Below are 16,570 nucleotides of genomic sequence, written 5' to 3'. Positions count from 1 at the left end.
ATATTTGTCCATGTCTGCTTTTGTGTACGTACGTGTGTACGTATAGATGTATTATGCATGTATGTACACGTGTATGTACGTCCGTACGTATGAATGTACGTATGTATGCGTGCATGTACGTTATGAATGTATACACGTATGTACGCATGGGCGTACGCACGCACGCACGCACGTACGTATGTATGTATGTATGTATGTATGTATGTATGTATGTATGTATGTATGTATGTATGTATGTATGTATGTATGTATGTATGTATGTATGTATGTATGTATGTATGTATGTATGTATGTATGCACGTACGTATGTATATTTGTACGAATGTATGTATCTATATTTCAAGTACATTGCCCTCTTCATAAGAGGCGGATGCAGACTGCGCACGGGTCTTCAGCAGGAAAGGGATAAAACGGGGGTTGTTCAAGGACATTACCCGTGCCCATTGTCCCCCTTAAAATGCCATTTAATTGCACCTCCTTCCTGTAGATAATGATGGTGATAGCGTGTTTCCTTTCTTCGCAGTCCTCGTTCCGTCCGCAACCGGGGCATTGCTTATGCCTCCAAACATTTCAATGTGTCGCATTGGAAGCATTTACAGTAACTGAACCGCAAAGGTAAATCAGTCAGTCAAAAACGAAACGAAACGAAGCCGTAAATCTTGGTAGACGAAACAGTGTTTATATAAGTTAGGTTACGCTGCAATAATAACTGCCAAAAAAAGTAAGTGGCGGCCCTGGAGCTATTTTGTAATCCTAACCGCTTTTCTGTTGCTCCAAGTGTAACCGAACAGCAAGGGTGGCATCTGCTAAAGCAAGAAAATGGCATTCCGATTTTGCTGTCCCTTCGAAACTTTTGCCTTCTGAAAATGTTCTGAAAACAGTATTGCCATTTGTCGGTGCGCACTAATCGTATTTTAGAACCTCAATAACTACACATCGAATTGATTACGCTCATAGTATTGAGTACGCATTGTGTACGCTCATGTCATATTATGGGAGAAGATTTTTTATTCATTCTCCCCACAATATCCGTGAAATGAGGCGTTTCATTTTTGTTTTGTGAATCGCCTAGACAATTTTTTAGCGTTTTTCTATCACATTTGGGGTATTTTTGGTCTTCATTCCTGCGCTTGTATAACTAAAACCTGTCGAAGTTGATATCACCCCGAAGAGGCTGAAAATAAAAGATGCATGTATTTTGACATAGCATAGCATATATATTATTTCAGATCAAATAAAAATATTTGCGCCTTGAAAATTTCAACGACAGAAATAATTGGAACTTTGGTCATCTAGCAAAATATTAATCTAAAACACTGACAGTTTGACGTATATAAAGGTATGAAGCACAGTGCAATAGGCGTGCCAGAACTAGGTATTTGCCCTTAGCGCTTAGCTATTATTACGGGCTTTGTAAAGAAAGAATGAGCTATTAATCGAATGAACCCCCAAATTATTTCCCTTTATGACTAAGAAAACGCTTTGAATTTTTGCTACATTGAAAGAAATTGGAATTAAAGTTTGTATGTAGTCGTAAATAGGGCTGCCTGTAGCTGCAGAACTCCTACTAAATAAAACTAAAATGAAAGGGGTCAGTCTGCTCATTCCATGAGGTTTCTTAAAATCCCCTCAATTCTACCTTTAGTAGTTATTCTATTCATTGTTGAACATTTTTGCTGACAGTAGTATGCGAAAAAAAAAACCTACGAGTCCCTGACAGTTTTCTCTACTCTAACGAACCTAAAACCTAAACGTTTAAATATATTGAGTCAATGTTTGCTCCATCACTGTCAACCAGGTGCAACTCAAAACGTTTTGTTGAATCTAGGCCCGATGCTCGCTCATTGGATTGGTTAATGGAGTTCAGAATTCTGTCACTTTCACATTCGACGGTCCTTTTCTATTTGGCAAAAGGCAGGCATAATTTCGCCCTAGTCCCTGAAGTGCCTAATAGCAGTGGCATACAAAATTCGTGGTTATCAAGGCCAGAATTACTGTTCTACTTAGATAGACTTCATTTCTGGGTACTCAGAACAAAAACTTCTTGCACCTGTCCAAAATGTGGGAGCTTCATTCAAACGACAGTGGCTCGCAACAAGATCGAGGCTTTCATTGACCCCGACCCAGTGCAAGTAGCCCAACCTTTCGCGAAGCTGCGGCATGTGGAAAAATTCAATTAGGTGACTTCAATAAGATTCAAGAGCTGAAGCGACGGTGACCAGAAGAGGGCTGGAGAGCTGTGGTTCCGATTTGTCTCACAGGGCATGGTTCGGAGGCCCCTACCTTAGGACACGACCAGAAGGAGGGGGAGGAGGTAAGGGCTTATAATTTAGGATTGGAAGTGCTTATCTGGAGGACCTTAGAAGGACAAGGGTAGTCCTATTACATACCCTGCCACGAAACCTTGAGATCATCCAGGACTCAAGACAGGCGACTATGAGGTTGAGTTTCGAAAAAACGCTTCTCTGGCAGCCGCCGTAACTTTGATCCTCAATATTCAGAAAACGAAGTTTTTCTCTTTTGACTGTTTGCATTCCATCAGGAGAGTTCTTTACTGGTGCAGTTCAGTTTTAATCAGAGAAGTCGTAGTGACGAGGCAGTCTTCGCGACCTCCATCCGTACGACATAGTTTCGTACCATTCCTAATTGCGTTTAGTAACCCGGTGCTTTTCTTGTTGTACTCTTCTTTCACTATCGATGTGAGCCATCGTACATTTCTGTTCCAAATACAAGGTGCGCTTTTCTTCCTCGCTTTCTTTTTGCCTCCGTTCGTCAAAGCTTTATGTGGTTCGCCCCGACTTTGCGTTCTTAGGCGCCATATTGGAGCTCGACGCTAACAAAATTCTAATTTTTCTGCTTCCAACAACCACGCAAAAAATAAAATAGGCAAGGCGGCAAAACTGGTCGAGCAATCGGTTCCCTTCGACGCCCAGTTTTCGTTGCGCAGCGGAACGCGAGGGTCCCCTTGTGACGACGTCCGGCTAAAGGCGAATTGATGGCTTCCCAAGCGCGCGGCGTCACGCGATCCCATTCCCGTATATACGCGTCTCGCGAGTAGGCGCCGCTAAGGAGGGCCGCGATCCGTCGAAAATTTATCGCGACCTCCGCGCGTTACGCACCCGCGAAGACGACGACGTAGCGGTTGCGGACGAGGAAATGGGAACGAATCGGCCCTCCTCGAGATGTCCACGCTTGCAGCCAGCGACGCCGCATGTGGGAAATGGATACGAAATATGCCACCCATATAGGAGCACTCGCCGATGCTTAGGCAGCTATCTCCTTTTGCGGCTTTCTCTCTTTCCTTTCTCTCAGTTGTTAGGGGAAAGCGAAAATGGGATCGTTGGCGATGTTGTAAGTGGAGTATATATCCGTGAACGAGACTACTTCGCCTGCATAATGAAGACAAAGTGTGTCAAGCATGCTGCTATCGCGATAGGTAGTATGCGTTTAGGAGTCCATTATCCCTGCTCGCTTCAGTTAGCTGATGTACCCGTCGTCAATTCGTAATCTGCCGACCATCGGGACGTTGTACGTCCTTGGTGGTTTAGCGAATACACGTGAACAAGCTGCTAAGAGAATTTCGCCTTAGACATTGAAGCCACGTTGACACTCTTGACTCAGTGATGATAGCTCCAGACAGCTTGCTGGTGCGTAGCAACAGACGTGGCCCCTCGTAAATTTCGGAATCTGTACGAGCCCTTCCAAGCCTTAAAAGGGCCGACGCAAGTGTTTGCGGCCTTCCAAGCCGCTCAGACGCTCATTTCTAAAAGGAATATTTCTGAAAAATAGTTCCGCCTAGTCAAGCTCCAATTTTTTAAACCGGGCTAACGTCGGTAAGAGGCTATTCAGTGGCTATCAATGAGCGTCTAAACAACATGCTTCGCTTCGCTTATTCCTAGCATGGTTGTAAAATAGAAGGTTCGTTGCCTCATTTCCCTGCATGATGCCGCGTAGGGTTGTTCCATTGGTAGGAGTTGCCAACCGGGGCTGTCTCAGAAAACAAGAAAAGCGAAACAAAATAACGTTGTGCTGATATTTTTGGTATTGTTTTGGTTAGACAATAGCGGGGCGCGAACCGGCCACGTCTATAGTTGACCGAAAGCGCCACTGAAATTAGGAAAGTCAGAACCACCCGAAATGTCCACGCAGCTTGCTGCGTCGACGATCTGTCATTCCGCACCACAATCTTTCAACCTTCTGAACACATTCGCATCACAGGGATTACGCGGCAATGAATTTCGCTTGAGGACTGTCAACACGAGCAAACCCGATCGCTCTACGGTACCACACCACCCGCTTGTCCACTTTTCTAAGAGGCTCACGCGCAAAAAAACGTCATTGAGATCTCTGGGAAGGCTACTACCGGGAGGTAGTAGCCTTCTATTTTCTCTCTCTTTCTACTACCGGGAGGTAGGAGGCTTCTCCAAGGAAGTTGAAAGCAAGACTCGACAGGTAAGAGAGTAGTGGAGGTGCTGAACCCATTCTAGCGCGCCCCGATTCGTGTGGAATGGAGATATCTGAAGCCCCATTCTAAGAGAGCACATTCCAGAACCACTCTGTACGCTGTTCGTGCGAGTTGGAGCCGCTGATTCGAATCTCGCCGTTTCTAATTCCATCCGGCAATTTTCAATTAAAGCCGGTGGCTGCTTTTTGCGCCGTTGCACTTGGAGAGATCAGTCTGTGCGCTCACCGCAGCAACATTGCCATTTCTTTTTTTCGATTTTGATGGGTAAGTCAGAACCAGCCGATTGGGCTCTTCCCGTCCTTCCGGTATGCTCTATCTTTTTGGCGCAAAGCCCGTGTTTCTTCACCATAGGTAAGAGCATAGGGTCGTTTGAGTGGTGATTAGGGGGGAGTTTTGCCATAATAGCTGGGCTTTGAGATAACGGAGAGGGTATCATTAAACACGACCTTTGCGGAGAAGCATAACTTACTAAAAAGAAACAGCTTTCATGGGGACCAGCAACAGGAAGAAAAAAAAGGTTCGGCGAGCTATGATTCTTCAGGAAAAGAAAGGAAGGGGTAGTGTGACTGCTAGGCCAACTTAGAGTCATTAAAATGAATTTCTACAGTTCAAAATACTCTTTTTCGGACGCTGGGCGCACGCAGAAACGACACTTACGCAGTGTTATGCGTACAAGCGTTGAATTCAAGTATGTCTTCCAGTGTGCATGTGTGTTCCTATAATCAATGCTTCCAAGCAAAAAAATGTGATTCGTCTGTTCTAATCTGTTTGTGTTCCCATATGATCGCATCTGAAAGTTTGTTGGGCTGAGAATAGAGAAAAATTAAACTCCGAATTTAGGGGAATCTAGTATTTGCGAGAAATAAACCCTGATAAACATCAAGCTTTTTTTTTTTTAATACTCTGCGAAAACACACCCTCCGAATTTCGCGAGAAGTAAACTTCAAAAACACGGAGTTTTCGTGGTCGAAACAAAGCCGATTCCGCTTAATGAAATATGTACGCGTGTAAAACGCATGATATTTGACTTTGCAAACTCATCTACAAAAAGGATCTTGGAAAGCATGCTTATGCGGCCCACCTTTTCTGAGAAGAGTGCTTCATTTCGCGTGTACGTCGCGAATGCCCATTGTACTTTCCAGAAACAAATCATTGTCGGCTAGATGAACAAGATAAGCCAGTTTGTTTTCGGCTACCATTGCCTGCTTGAATTTACCGTTCATCGATCATGGGTCCAATGCGACGGACCGCACGGTTCACGGCTAGGGTATGCGTACTAAAACAATGCCAACAGACTTGTAGTCTCATTAATTGTAATGTTAAAAATCTTTACCCTTCTCTTCTTTCTCAAAGTTTACAGTACTACAGAAAGGTGAATCATGACTTCGAAGCTTTGGGACGAATCATCACATCTTCATTGGAAGCTTTCTGCGAAATCGCCACCTGAGTGTTTTATTTCTTTTTTTTTTCAGTTCCGAAAACCTACTGATTCAGACCGGCTGTATTTAGTATCTAAGTCGTTCCAACTCGTCTTTCTCGCTCTATCCCGTCGGGTCTCTGACGCCGAAGTACTTCTGGTGAGCAAGGGAAGAAAAACAGCGTGTTTAAGTTAGCTTCCTTTTTGCAAAGAACATCGCCACGTTTTTTAATCGTCGTTTTTGTTTTGTGTGGTTTCGCATGTAATGTGGAGATTGATTGTTGAAACTGGTGGCATGAGCCAGCTCATGATGTATTCTGCGATGTATCAGGGTTGTGAAATTACAAACGTTGGTGGAGCGCTGTCATTTTGGAAACTTCAGAAATGACAATGCATTTATCAGCGACACAAACCTTCCAAAGTACGCTCGCTCTTCTCAGTGCAAAATTGCCGAGACATATAGGGATGCAACTCGCATAAAGTATATATAATGCTCAGTTAAGGTGGACGTAATAGACCCCAATGCATTATTATGATTATACCGCGGATTACAACTCCTTACTGAATATACTAACTAATTATTGTTTCGATAACTTTTCTCACTAACTTTACGTCGTTTCTCTCCTAAGGGCGGGGGGTGAGAAAATGAAACAAGAAGTCGATCAATTAAATATTTCCGGCTATTAGACAGAAATTTTGAAGCTTTGCTAGGAGCTAAGGTGCGTTGCTTGGCCGAAAGTGATAATCTAAGTAGCGACTGTTTAATTCATCATCATCATCATCACCAGCCTATCTACGCCCACTCCAGGGCAAAGGCCTCTCCCATTATTCTCCAATTACCCCGGTCCTGTGCCAACTGTGACCAATTTATCCCCGCAAACTTCTTGATCTCATCTGCCCATCTAACTTTCTGCCGCCCCCTGCAACGCTTGCCTTGTCTAGGGATCCACTCTGTTACCCTTAATGACCAACGGCTATCTTCTCTTCGCATTACATGTCCTGCCTACGTCCATTCTTCTTCTTAATCTCTACTAATATGTCCTTGACACTCTCTTCTTGTCCCTTAAAGGAGTACTGACACGAAATTTTATGTTACGTTTTTTTCGCTGCTATGCGTGCCTACCAGCCCACTAATCATAGAATGACAGATTAGACGGTCGAGCGCAGCGTAAACATTCATTTACGGCGTCGTTTATTCGTTCCAGTTTCGGTTTCGACAAAAAAACGCTGAGCGGCCGCCATGACAGCGTGTATCACATGGCGTCACCATTCTTGCCGTATCGCTGCCTCTCTGGAAGCGCGCGCGAGCTAGCGCACGCGCGCGCCCAGACCGGCTGAGGTCTTCGCCGTCCCCACAAGCCCGGGCAGCATGACGTCAGTCCCAAAACCATGACGTGTACACACGCCCGAGCAGCGCGCGCCAACCACAGCCAGCGCGTCGGCTTCGTCACGGGAGCCCCGACGTCGGCAGTTTGGGGCACGTAGCGGATGATGTCACGTCGGCCCGCTCTGGGCTTTCTCGTGCGGGCGAAGATTAAAATGAATTTTAAATATGTGTCGCTGAACGGTTGCTGTTGAAACTTGCTCGGAAATATCTCCTGATAAAAAGGAAGCGTTTTACATAGTTATCTCAGCTTTGAAATTTCGTGTCAGTACTCCTTTAACGTTACACCTATCATTTTTAGCTCCAATGCCCGCTGAGTCGTTCCCAATTTAAGTTGAACCCTCTTAGTGAGCCTCTAAGTTTCTGTACTCACCTACGGGGCAGAAACTTGGACTGTTTAATTAGACATTTCTAATTATACTAATACAAAAGTAGATCGGACAACCGTTCGGTTCCAGGCGACTTCGCTGCAGTACTGTAACGACAGAACCCTACAGTAGGAGCACTAAAACAAGGGCCGGAATTCCTACTGCTTTGAAGCCACCGTTATTTTCACGGCGCACCTTTATTTTTTAGTGCTGTGGCAATGCTTATCTCACCTCACATCCGTGATTTCACACAATCAATCGTGTGCCTACTGCCTATCTTTCAACAGTATGCATTACATCGGCAAATGCCTGCGTTTTCTCGCTCTGTTCGCAAACCTTAAACAGGTCTACACTTTGTTGGCGTAGGTATATCGTGACAGTAATCTGAGATTTGTTCTGCTATTTGCCCGCTCTTGTTTGCGCAAGAAGGCGCCGCTAAACGCCTGAAACTGATCCGTGCTTTTAGCCAGCTGGATCGGGAATCCATCGACGCGGCCTTTCACCAGTGAATCGATATGCGTCGATTGTCGTCTGGTGCTCCCAAAGATCGTCTCTCTTAGGTGAGCGTAGTGACGAAACAGCCAGGCGAGGAATATTAGTGGCAATGTTCCGCTAAGAAACTGCGATAACAAAAATCACAACATGCATCGCCGTTCAATTTTAACAGCGAAGCTGTTTAGTAAGTCGTTATTTTTTGTGTCCGCGGTTAAAAATAGCAAGAAAATGCCGAGCGCATGTGAGCTCGCGCACGTGAGCGCGTACATCGCGGCGACCGCCCGGCAGTTAACAAAACCAAGAAAATGTCTAGAGCGCGAGCGTGTGTGTGTGCCTCGCGACGACCACCCAGCGTCCCCGGCGCACGTTTGTCAGCCCAAGAATATCCACTTAGAGAGATTGGCCAAGGTTGTCAAAAAAATCCAGCGTTCGCCGTAATCGTGATAACACTTGCTCGAAACGAGAAAGACACGCCATAGCGTACGCCCCTCCAAGCTGATGTTCAGTGATTATCACTTCCAAACACAATGAAGGAATCTCACACTTATGGCAACCATGATGGAGTAAAGGTCATTGCGGCAGCAAAGATGAAGCAAATCGGCTGCAATCGGGGACATAAACCGTCGTGATGGTCGCGAAGGTTGCCTACAGCTTCGCCATCTTCAAGTCTTACGTGTTAGTGTGAGCTTCCTTCATTTTGTGTGTTTTGCTTTTGTTCTTTTATTTTATTATGTGTGCAAATAGTTTTCCCACATTCTCTGTGCGGTAAAACCACCTTCAGAAAACCAAATCAAAAGACCCTTGAAGTGTAGGTTATCGAGTTCCGCATTTCAGTATGCGACAGCACGTTCTTCAAGACACTAAAATTATTCTGTGGCAGTTGGCTGACGTTAGTAGAATTTTTGTGATCACCCGAAAAATGTCGCGATTGCGCAAATTTTGCAGCTGAGAGCACAGGCCGTTAATCCAAAAACCTGAAGAGCTACGTGTTCAGCTAACCTAGGCAAAAGTAGCTTCAAAGAAGTATCTCGGAGACCATTTATCAACGGGGTGCCATTTCTCGCCAAGTTTCTGGATCCGCTGACAGTTCCGAAGGATAAATGGGGTGAAGGGGCGCACTGTCCTTTACTGAACTTCACAAAGGTAGGCGGATGTAGAATGTGACAGGTCATACTAACTTGGATACAAGACGAATATTTCCACAAATATTTCCACAAGACAAATATTTCTGTTGTTGCTGTGAGGGAGTTTCGTCGCTACAAAACCCGTATCTTCCCGCCAGCGAGTACATCATGTGCATGTTTCGAGTGACGGTAAGCTCCCTGTAACTTGATCCCACGTTAGCGCGAGCGTAGGCATAAGCGTGACTTTTGCGGGTTCGCACTTTGATGTGGCTGAATTTATGACTTGGCTGCACCAGAAGTATAGCTTCCTTGTCATGCTCATCCCCGTTACTTGCATGTGTGTGATAGATGGTGCTGTCGCAGCATTCCTCAGCTCCGAAGGAAGCTGCGCTTGTGATTGTTGGCACCTTTCAAATCCCGCTCCTGGTGCTGTTTTTAGAAGTTGAGTAGTGTCTGCGCATCGGTACATTATTTTTGCCAAAACGTGTGGAGCATTCGCACTGTGGTTGCTGCCAGCGCCTCGCTGATTCATTCCAAAGGATTCAAGAGTTATTACGGAACCTTTGCTGACGTGCACTGTGCAATGTATCTTCTCGTAAGGGAATCATGAGCTTCGATGTTCGAGGAGGAGTTTGTATGGGTCCGTAAAGGCAGGGTGTATAGTAAAGGCAGCCTTGTGGGTATAGCTAAAGGCAGCCTTTAGCTATATTTGTTTCTAATGGAAAGCGATTAAAAAACTAGCCAGACAAAGGTCGCGGTGGAGATGGATGAACCAATGTACGCAAAGTGAAGTCCACACGCGCACGCAAAAAATGTGGGCCATTGAGTGACATTACGGAGTTTTAGCATAGCGGCTAACGTCAGCTACGATAGGGGCGTCAGGTAGCAGGACCCAACTGCGCATTCGCGCGCGGGCACGGCGGGGATGGCCACCTCTTTACGGAACGAATGCGCGGGCTCGGCGAGGCGGGCCGCTCGTCCCCGCTGAATGAATGAGCACCTGCCCTGACGGGTGCTGTATACTCGCCGGCCGTAGCGTAGCGTACGTTAGCCGCTATGCTAAAACTCCACATTGTATGTCGGCGATACATAGCGTTGCCAGTAGCTAGCGGACGCAAACGTCTATCGCCTGAACTACATAAATTTTTCATTCTACCAGCAGTGGCCGTACCTATTCCACGGGTTGACACTCTTTGCACGCCCCAATAGCTCTTCTCCGGCGCACGGGTGGTTCACACATATATCCCCTCCACACGTGCGTCTCAGTTTGTCTCTCTCGTGCGCGCAACTACAACATGCCACTAGCAGGTGCCATGCGGAGCGAGAGGTGTTAAACATCGGTGCCACCCAGCCACTTTTCCGCCGCCAAGCGCGCAGGCAGAGGAGCGAGTCAAAAGCACCCATAGCCACCGGTCGTATTTTAGTGCGAGGGAGAGAAAGAGAGCATTGTAGGCCACGCCACTAAAGCGGCTGACGTGATTCAAGGTAGCCCTTCTTCTGCCTCCGCTAAGGAGAAGGAAGGAGGAGGGAATAAGGGCAGTGTGAAGGGAAGAGGACTTCGGGGGAGGAGAAACAACGCGGCGCAGCAGTCATCACGGCAGCGACGGCCGTCTCAGGGAGCGAAGCGGCAAGCGGTGGCTTTGACATTGTTATTTCGGGGAGGCGGCGGGGGCTCGAACGGTGCTGCGGCCGCTGCCGCCACGGAGGAAAGATGCGGGCGTGAGCCGTGCGCCCCCTTTCACCTCCTCCGCGCACATGTATCCCCTTTCCACTGCTGTGGCTGGAGCGGCACGCTTCCTTGATTATTCTTAGCGAGTGAGTCCCATTCTCACGCTTTGGAGTGCGGACTCCTTGGGACGCGGGGCTGCTGTTCCGGCAGCAAGGCCCCCGCGTGTATAGCGAGCGCTAGCCTTGCTGCTCCTTCAGCACGGTCACCGCCGCAGCAACTGGCAGACTGCTGGATGAAGCATAATGTCCGAAACTCGGCTGTAGACGCGACGCCGCGCCTTTTGGGCAGTGCATTTAGAAATATGGAAACCACAGGGAAGTTTCCCGGTACTGCGGGCGACCAGGTGGCGGGAAATTCGGTTTGTTTGTGAAGGGGGAAAGCGTCAACCGCTGGCAGACAACCACTATCCCATGTACTAGACAGACAATAATCCAGCCAGTCGACAAGCCCGTTCCTGGAAACCTATTTTGCTGGAGAAAAAATGCTTCAAATAAAAAAAATATTGTTGATTGTTAAATTTGTAGTTGTTTCAAGTCAATATCTACAGCAATGATGTCGTGTTCGATGGCAGACGTAAGCCATTTATTCAGAGACTATGAGGAGAGACGACGTGTCCTATGACATAGGACAATTAGATTACAAGTAGCATCGTAGAGGACGTTCACGGTTGTAGGCGAGAAGGAAGGGAGAGTAGAGGGCGGCGAGTGTGTTTGTTTACCTGGCAAACATTCACTTAAACTCCCCCCAGCACTTCAACGTGTACTAACACTACGCTAAAATTGAAGCATGGCAGTTCGTTTGCTGCGTTTTTGCGGCAGTTTCTATCAGCACAGGCGGACTTGCTAATATTCGCGCACTACGCTTTCTTCCTGTTTAATTCTCGGTTCTTTTATTGTCTTCTTATTTTAAAACCACTCGGGGTCAGGAAGACTGCAACTGAAGAGATTGCAATCGCTGCGTCCCCCTATAGTCGGTTTCACCTGCACACGTCCTTGTCTAACAGGTACAGCACGCTTCTCAGGGGAATAAAGTGGCCGATGCGGTAAATAACGTTCAAGTATAGTTGAACGTGTCGGGAAATTTGCAGATAAGCCGAGATCACGCTCCAAATTAGCAGACATGGGGCGAGTTTGTGAACAAAATTGCCATCAGTTTCAAAGTTTGCTTCGTAAAAGTCTGCAGCAGTTCAATATTCCCCGCGTTTCGAAGTAGGTTCTCTGCAATTAATTACTGTTGAATCAACGAATGCACTGGGATATCCCTGCGGGTTTTATCAATCCGTTTGAGGGCATGCTTTATGTCTATACTCCTTGTAAGAACATCGGGACATCATATTAGCAATATATGCACCCGTTTTATTTCCTCATTATTTCGATGCTGCCACGTCCCCAAAAATCGATTTCTCCCTGGGGCTGATGGTGCCTTTAGCGCTCATCGAAACTCAGCGCAATCAGGCTTGTTTGGTTTCCTCCCGAGAGATACAGTCAATACAGGCTCAGTAAGAACTTCGGGCACAATACTCCCTCGCACACAAGGAGGCAGAATAAGTTCAGTCTCTTGTACGCATGATAAAGAAAGAGGAGGATAAAAAGCCCCATGCCCTCCTCGCACTCAGAGACAACCACCGCACCGTGCTCCCTCGTCTGGCGTTTAATCCGTTGCGTGGAGCCCCAAAACAAACTACTACAACGAGCGGCCATCCCCTTTTCCCCGGGCCGCGAAAACGAGGGCTCTCGAGCCACCAACACAGCATCCTCCGGGGGCCCCGCAAAATGAAAGTCGTGTTCCTGCGCGTCCTCCTCGCCCCTCCCTGGCCTCCCACTTCTTCGTGTCTTGCCCGGCGCGAGCAACAAGAGAAGGTAGCGTGCCACAGCACGCTTCGCCGGGTCCACCGAATGCTAACCGGGAGAGCTCGCTTTCCAGTGTTTCGAAGCCGAGACTCTGTCCCAAGGCACGACCCGCCAAGCCCGAACAGAGGGAGGACGTCGTTGGTGCGTTTGCTCTGTCTACAGGGCGACACTCAATGCCGTATAAACACGCTCTGTCCCGGCTGCAACGAATGGCGTGCTACGCCTGTCACTCGCGCTGCCTCTGGGCGGACGCTTATCGCTCTCGCTCTCTCTTCCTCTCTATCCTTCCTTTTCGAGTTTTGCGCTCTGCCTCTCTGGCGTGATATCTGGGCTATTCTACCGCAAAGTCATTCTGCGTTCATGTCGCCTGCGTCGGCGCGTCGTCTGCTTTCTTGTAGTGTCGCGTCGGAGATTGTGTTCTCCGGATGTCGTGTTTCTGTGTGGGTGTGTGTGTGCGTGCGTGCGCGCGTGCGTGCGTGCGTGCGTGCGTGTGTGCGTGTGCGTGTGTGTGTGTGTGGGGGGGGGGGGGGGGGTCGGTGTAACGCGAGAAAAATAAAGGAACAAAGCTTGGAAGTTTGCGATGGGGATGGAAATAATAATAATAGACAGTACCGCCTTTTCGCGCCTGACACATTCTTCGGGAGCAATTAAAATTTTTAGGTGTGTAGGAGGACGCAGAATATTCAAGAACGGTTACTGCAAAATAACGCAAATTCTTTAACTACGATTGGAATGCAAGGAAAAGGCGGGGTAGACCGGGCACCTTCTCTTTTTTTTGTTTCCATTTTTGAATCCTTACGGTAATTCTAAAATCTTGTCCGCTATCGCCATGGCAGCAGTTAGAGGAAGTGCTGATGACGCATTAAGAAAGCCGCATGCCTTCTTTTTTTCGCTCATATAAGAGTGAAGCATGTCAAATAAACAACAGTTCATAGCAATAATAACGTATTACAAACATTTTATACGGGGCTCTGGCGTAACAGTTCTAGCCTTTATTCGATTCCTAATTACGCATTTACATTTTCCGGGATAATCATGAACATATTTTGGTATTGCTTAAACTAACAACGGTACAAGCAGATTTTGACGGCATTGATAAACTACGCGGTAGCCTGTGTCGGTTGCGCTTTGGGTTGTCTTAATCTGCGACCGCGCTTACTACAGGTAGACTTTTGCGCTGAGGTACGAGCCGCCACTCACCGTATCGTGCCTTTTGTATCAATATTTTCAACTGCGTCAGTAAAGGTCAAACCTGATTATCTCTTTGGCTTTTGTTCTTATATAAAACGCTCTATATCGCGCATCTTTCTCTGTTTCACAGCGTAGTGCGTGACTAATTTTTTCTTCGTTTTATTTTGCCATTTTGGCATGCGCTTACGTTAAATACGAATTTTACGTTCGAAGTGTTCGCCAGCTTCCCTGAACGTAAACATAAAAAATTCAGCAAAGCTTGGCGTTGGGGTAGTGAGTAAGGGATCATACTGAATAGGTTAGGTTCACTGTTTCAAACAACGTAAGTTGGACGGGAAGAAAAGGCTGTTCGTGCTCGTTCTTCCTCTTCGTCTTACGTCGTCGTGTCCAAAAGAGCATTTGAACACTTCAATATGCCAAAAGCTAAAACACCCATGCGTACGAGATTTCAGCGCACGTTAAAGGTCCACAGGTGGTGAAAATTAATCCGGAGCCCTTCACTACGGCGCGCCTCATCTCCTGCGTTACGTCGGCGCGTTAAAACAATCAATCAATCAATCAATGAACACTTCAATATGATGTAAACACCAACAGGCTTCTGGGCGCGCTACCATTTTCTGAAAACAATTTACGGGAACATTTTGGTCCTTCTATTTACCCGTCTTCGTGTCACTTGTATTGTCTCGCGAAAAAACGAGCAGTGGCTTAGCTCGGCTATGCCAGGGTATACGCAGCGTGAGCTAAGGTTCATCTGGTTATTCTTCGGTTTCCTGGTTGTATAGGAAGCTGATTATCATGCTTACTGCTGCTAAAACAATTTCCAATGCAATCCAATCCGATTTAATCCAATTAATTCCAATCCAGTCCAACCAAATCAAATTCATATCAATCCAATCCGATCGCGGCGGCGGCGGCGGCTCCGGCGTGCCAGCTGTGCACCGTAAAATGTCACTGCTTCGCGCGCATGCACAGCACGGCTCTCCAGGAGCCACACGGAACTGCTCAACATCGGCCAGTGTAGCTCACGCTGCAAAACCAGTGGGACCAAGCGAACAACTAAAACAAAAATGTGCACAATTCAGAGGAAGTGGTACTAGCCAAACTAGAATCGTATTCCTGGCCAACGGTTGAACAACCGATGAGGACTAAACACCGCCGATTATTCCGTACGCGACCAGACGAGCAGGCCCCTGACGTGAAGCTGGAGAAAAGAGTACGAGCCGAAGCACTGCCGCGACAGCATGCCAAATAGTCTGTGTTGCAGAAAGACAACGTTGATGGAAATATTCCGAGCGCCAAGCAGTGCAAGCGGAGTGACGGGTCGCACACGCTGCCACTTTTTGACGGAGCGAAGCAGGGGGACATATTTCACCCTATTTTAAATAGCTTTTTTTGAACGGCGACATGGACACACTTGTTTTCGGACCTCAGTGGACATACTCAGGGGCACGATGACAAGCCCGTCGGTGCCATCTGAGTTCTCGGTGGCTCTTCCGAGCTCCGGGTAAATCATTTCTGTACGGTTTCAAGATGTATATTTACAGTTATCATATCGATAAATTCGGAGAAAGTGTACGTTGTCAGGTTCGTGAACAATAAAAATCTGCAGAAATTCAGCGAATTGTTTACTGTTACGTAGCATTTTTAGGCCGCTTGTCGAGAGTGAGTTTTTTACAGACAAATATGGGTAAGAGTAGCGAACGACGTTGCATTATTTTATCGTTCTTAAGTTCTCCTATGTCTCTTTTTGCCAATGATGTACATACATACCATTGCAGTGATGAAGCGCCTTTACTTCGCTAATTATGTTTTTTTTTTTCCAAAGATGCAAGGGGTACTGCGTCGTTGATCCATTAACGCTATTTTTTATTCGTATCTCAAACGTTTATTTGCAAACTTCTTGCTTAATCTTCCGTTTTTGGGGGAGGTACATATCATGAATATTTTTTTATTTTGCAGATCATTTTTGTGAAAATTTAATTTTCTCTGTTTTCCATTTTTTTTTTCAAAATTCTGTCCAGCAGATTATCTCCATTTGCGCTATAATAATAAATAAAGGTACAACGTCTCCAAATCTGCATTTTTGTGGAAATGCAGGGCGTTACACCGTCCCAGCCATGGGGCTCGGCAAAAAATGCTACGCGTTAATGATTAGGATATAGAAAACGCTTGGCAATGCGCTACCTTTTTTTCACCCGAAAAACCATATGAACGTTCAATGGGCACTGTCAAAATACTAGAAAAGAGTAATAGTGGCTAAGCGTCGGCGAAAACAGTGAAGAGAGAGTTTAAATTAAAAGATAAACAGTGGCAGCACGCCTTTTTAGTTGTACGGGTCTGTCGAAGCACAGGTCTTTGTGGAACAGTCGTGGCGCGACAATGTTGCGCGGGCAGGTCACATGTCTCGCTGCTGGGGGTTGGGCAACGAGCTACGAACTCCCGCCGCCGAGTAGAGAACGCAGCTCTCTTGGAGCGTCACTGTCTTCTACCGATGCCAGGAGAGCACTTGCTTGAGGAGGAGAAGGCGCAAGGTTTTCCGTTGTGAAG

General features: G+C 46.8%; 1 protein-coding gene across 4 annotated transcripts in view; it reads left to right on the top strand.

The window, feature by feature from the left end:
* Sh (Potassium voltage-gated channel protein Shaker) overlaps positions 1-16,570 on the top strand; it is a 621,315-nt gene that overhangs the window by 570,115 nt on the left and 34,630 nt on the right. The gene's annotated exons all lie outside the window — the stretch shown is intronic.

The sequence above is a fragment of the Haemaphysalis longicornis genome, unplaced genomic scaffold, assembly GCF_048455015.1.
Source record: "Haemaphysalis longicornis isolate Haplotype H1 unplaced genomic scaffold, Haemaphysalis longicornis Haplotype H1 scaffold_3, whole genome shotgun sequence".
NCBI lineage: Eukaryota > Metazoa > Arthropoda > Arachnida > Ixodida > Ixodidae > Haemaphysalis > Haemaphysalis longicornis.
The sequence above is the reverse complement of the archived record's forward strand: the minus strand, read 5'-3'. Positions and strand labels throughout refer to the sequence as shown.